Source organism: Microtus ochrogaster, chromosome 19 (assembly GCF_000317375.1).
Source record: "Microtus ochrogaster isolate Prairie Vole_2 chromosome 19, MicOch1.0, whole genome shotgun sequence".
NCBI lineage: Eukaryota > Metazoa > Chordata > Mammalia > Rodentia > Cricetidae > Microtus > Microtus ochrogaster.
In genome coordinates this window covers 58,835,834-58,840,968 of record NC_022021.1, presented here as the reverse complement: position 1 = coordinate 58,840,968, position 5,135 = coordinate 58,835,834, and the positions used below count along the sequence as shown (strand labels likewise).

Below are 5,135 nucleotides of genomic sequence, written 5' to 3'. Positions count from 1 at the left end.
CTACCCCAGTGATGGGATCACACTCCTGCCCTGCCGCTACCCCAGCTTTTACGCTTTGGATCCAAACTCAGGGTTTCATGCTGTGTGCAAGCACTGTGATGGAAGGAGCCATCTCCCAGATCCAAGAGGAAAATCATTTTGAAATGACTTTAGATTGTTACACAGAAATTGGAGAAACAGTATAGAGAGTTGGGTTTCCAGAAACCTAGGTTCCCCTAATGGTGGCATCTTCGATAATCAGAAGATAAGCTAATGAAAAATATGAGATGATGCTTCCAACTTTTCCATAGGCTTATTATTATTATTTTCAATAAAACCTTAGGGAGAAATGACAGTAAAAACCTGGGGGAAGCTGAATCAAAGTGTCAAACGGCACAAACTAAGCAGCAACCTGTAAGAACAAACACTAAACAGTTGTCAACCTAACCTACTGACCATGAATGCACCCAGTGCTTTCTCGTTTCCTAACCTTCGTACTAAAATCTGTGATGTAATGGGTCCAGAAAGGCTCTTCCTGTAGCGTGTCGAGATCTTCCAGCTGGGCGGATGTGGAGGAGGGCCATTTAGGCCACTAACTCTTCCCCCACGGAAAGATATGCCATCTTTGAAGGGCTCTCTCCATATCAATGCGTGTGTGTGTGTGGGGGGGGGACTGTTTCTATGTTTAGAGCACAGATGCTTGAATTTAGAGATTAAAATGAACAAAGGGAGATAGGAATGAAGGGGAACACAGGTGAGTAAAAAGGAGAGTCTGGGGGACTACATACTGGTTGAATTCAAAGTATTATGCCAACAATATCAGTATTTCAAGCCTTAACAATTGCATGGAACCCTGGGCATGGTGGTGCATGTCTGCAAACCTAGTACTCAGGAGGGCGTGGCAGAGAGACCGCTGGGAGTTTGAGGCTAGCCTGAGTTATATAATGAGTTCCAGGCCAGCTGGTGCTGCAGACAGAAACCTGCCTCAAAAGACTAAACAAGGATAACAAAAATTATATGAGTACCAGAATATACTAACAGTTTGCAAGTACTAAATGTAAAAAAAAAAGTTACCAGCAGGTTTTGACAATATCACATAATTACTAGTTACTAGATGACACTGAAATGAATTTGAAATCAGCCTAAATGATTAAAGTATTACTTTGAAAAGGATATTAAAGGCTGATTATTTATTATTTTAAATTGAACTTTTACTGTTATGTTAGTTTTTATCAACATTGCTTATTTCTTATAATTAAAAGTTTCTTAGTTGGGTGGTGGTGGTGCATGCCTTTAATCCCAGCTCTTGGGAGGTACAGGCAGGTGGATCTCTGTGAGTTCGAGGCCAGCGTGGTCTACAGCATGAGTTTCAGGAAGTCAGAGCTGTTACAAAGAGAAACCCTGTCTCAAAAAAACAAAAACAAAAACAAAAACAAATAGCTCAGCGGTTAAGAGCACTGCCTGCTCTTCCAAAGGTCCTGAGTTCAATTTCCAGCAACCGCATGGTGGCTCACAACCATCTGTAATATGTAATCTGTAATATGGTGAACTCTTGAGGAAGGGGCCTTGTCAGTCATTCTTAGACCATGAAAACCAATATGGACAAGTTCAACAGAACCATCATATACGGGCTGCCTATGCATGCGTCAGCACTGCCAGGGCATAAATTTCATTCATTCATATTAGTGTATAGGGTATATAAAATAAATTACAAGTAGGTAAACATATGTAATTTGCAAATGAATGTGTGCATATGCACATTTGCACTCAGTCCAATTTTAAAAATTGTTGGTGTTATTTTTCTTAAGTTATGTATTTATTTTATATGTATGAGGGGGTTGCCTGTACGCATGTCTGTGTACCAAAGAAATGCCTGGTGCCCACAGAGACCAGCAAAGGGTGTTGGTTCCCCTGGGACTGGAATTTTGGACAGTTGTGGGAGACCATGCGGTGCTGGGAACTGAAACTGTGTCCTCTGGAAGAGCAGCTTGTGTTCTTAACTACCATAATCTCCCCTTAGTGCCACTTTTTAATTGATAAGAACAGTATGAGGGAGCAGGTTTAGAAAATGCACATGCCAGAAACACTCGGTTGAAGGCTATAAATTCCCTTTAGATTCTAAATTGTTAACTTAGCTGCAAGGAAACATCTTCATCAAAACCATATGGCGAAGAACCTGAGTGGAAAATTAATTCTCTGGCCCATTTTATCCTAATTAAATACAGATTCTACTAAGAATGAATTTCAAAATGATTTTTTTTTTTTTTGGTTTTTTCGAGACAGGGTTTCTCTGTGGTTTTGGAGCCTGTCCTGGAACTAGCTCTTGTAGACCAGGCTGGTCTCGAACTCACAGAGATCCGCCTGCCTCTGCCTCCCGTGTGCTGGGATTAAAGGCGTGCGCCACCACCGCCCGGCTTCAAAATGATTTTGATGCAATTCACATTTCCAATTTTGGCTCTCAAAAATGTTATAGATTGTTGTTTTAATTCTACCGTGTTAAAGGCAAATATATATACATATATATGTATATATATTCTCTTTCATGCTACAAAATGATCTACAGCAGAAATGCAATGATTCAGTTTTTACTTTCTCAGTATCATCATGGATGAAGGGCAAGAGAGTCATATGAACACTAGAAACGTCACAACCAAGTTCAGATGGCAGGTGCACTGAAAGTAAGCACCAATGATGTGTGTCTTCACTTTTATCTAGGTTGATGTCAACACTGATGCCACCACTACGCCTCAGCTTCTATTTCAAGAAAGCGAATCACATAGGACGTGGGGAGTGACACTCCTCCCAAAGGAGATGAGGAATGTGGGAAACATCAACCAGTTTCTCCTCCAGTATAAAAGAATGCCAAAGTAAATCAAAACAGTCTCAATATACTAAGTGCAATAATTACGAGGATATCAACATAGTATTTTGAAACAAAGTGCTTGTTTTAATTATAAATAAAGTAGGCTTCAGCTAGCAGAATCATGCGAATTTTTATTCTCTCTTTTACACAAATCAACCAAAAATTTCTCAAAATGTGAAATTTCCAGTTTTATAACCTAACTACTCCACAACGGGGGGGGGGAGTGGGGAATAAGAAACGTGATAGGCTAGTGGCTACCATTTTAACCAAAATTTAACTAAATTTAAGCAATGACCTAAAATTTTTTTCCTTAGAAACTTTGAAGATATTAAAAGGAGGTGAGGAATGTACATATATTTATTCTATATAAATATCTTGCTTTTAATCTATTAAAAAATGCTGCCCAAAGTGGTCTTGAATTCCTAATTCAGATAAATACCACTGTACCTAGCTTGTTTTTGTCATTTTAGTATAATCATTTGGAAACTAAAAACCAGAACCCTGAATGAACACTCTTTAAAAAGTTCACTGAAGCTGGGTGGTGGTGGCACATGCCTTTAGTCAGCATTTGGGAAGAGAGGCGGATGGATCTTTATGAGTTAGAGGCCAGTCTGGCCTACAAAGCGAGTTCCTGGACGGCTAGAGCTGTTACACAGAGAAACCCTGTCTTGAAAAACAAAAGATCACTGAAGAAAATGAGCCTCTTAATCATTCCCTTAATTCATTTTTCAAAGATTTATTTATTTTGTGCATATGGGTATTTTGCCCATATGTATGTCTGTGTACCATATAGGTGCCTGGTGCACTTGGAGGCCAGAAGAGGGCATCAGTGAGCTGCCGGTGGGTGCTGAAAATTGAACCTGGTTCTTCTATAAGAACAAGAACTCTGGGCCACTTCTCCTGCTCTGGCTCCCTTAATTTTACCCTTCAGAAAGCAGGTATTGCCAATGCAAACATATTAAGAGGTAGTGCCTGTAAGAAGAATTAAACCATGGGCACCTGTCTCACTAATGGTCTCAAGGTCTTCCTAACAGATTCTCTGACCAGCATTTAGTTCACTTGGGCCATGTGAAGGCACAAGAAGACCCTTACTACACCTCAGGCTTAAGCCTTGGTCTCGAACTTTCCGGCCTCCAGAGCCATTAGAAAATAAATATATTTACAAATTCCGTAGTGTGATGGAAGCACAAAACAGACTGCTAACTTAAAGGGGCATTTCTTCTGCATATTAAGCTTTAGAAATCATCATGATTCCCAGAAAGGAGAGCTGGCTTAACAGGTAAAGTGCTTGCTGCCACAGCACGAGGGCCTGAGCTTGCTTCCAGCACTATGTACAGACCTGTGCATGGCGGCATAAGCCTGTAACTGCAGTGCTCAAGCACAGGCAGATCCTGAAAATCACTGGCCAGCCAGTTAGACCTAACTGATGAGCTTCAGGTTCAGTCAGAGACACTGTTTCAAAAAACTAAGGTGGAGGGTGGCGCGCGTGCGTGTGTGTGTGTGTGTGTGTGTGTGTGTGGTACTGGGCACTGAACTAGGACTCTAGGTATTTGAGGCAAGGATTCTACAAGTGAACTATATCTCCAGTCCCAAAATGTTTTTTACTAGAAATAATTAAGGGTGTGGCACGAAATTAAGGTGAGTAGGCTTTTTTCCCCCTCATGGGCGGCAGCAGAATGAATTATCAGGGGATGCTTATACCAGACTCAATGGAACGTCTCCTGCTAGGTCAGGAACAGCAGTTCGTAGTTCAGGAGAAAAAAAAAATTAGGTCCATTGCCTGTTTCCATAAACTGGATTAAAACACGACAAGGCTCTTGCAATTATGGAGTGTCTGTCTGTGCTACCTTCCACCCTGCAACGACACAGGTGAGGCCGTACACTCACAGAGCCGGAAATATAATCACCTAGCCCTTGCCCTAAGCACGTGTGGTCACGCCATTATCAGATTTACGTCAGGGAACATTTCCACAGGCCTTCCCTTTGGGGATGTTTATAATGACATGTCCCTGGGCCTCGGTCAGATTGAACTCTCATAGCCGCACGTAGGAGAGATTGCGTGCCTCCCACCCCAAGATCCCAGACTTTAGGGGTGCAAGGGCACCAGCGTGTGCATTCAGAGGGCTATGATTCCACAGCGTTCTTGGGAATGTTGGCTCAGAATGGGTTTAATCAGTGTTTTTCTGGTGGAAAATAGCTTTGAAAACACACACATATTTAAAAAAATACTTTTAGCTGTTTTATCTTCATGTTCTCAGTGTTTGCTAGAGGGAAGCACAGGGCATCTAGCACA

The 5,135-nt window shown here is 41.5% G+C and overlaps 1 protein-coding gene across 1 annotated transcript in view; it reads right to left on the bottom strand.

Annotated features, from left to right (window-relative positions):
- The window catches only part of Slc38a9 (solute carrier family 38 member 9), a 90,146-nt gene that overhangs the window by 47,228 nt on the left and 37,783 nt on the right, over positions 1-5,135 (bottom strand). The window lies entirely within an intron of this gene.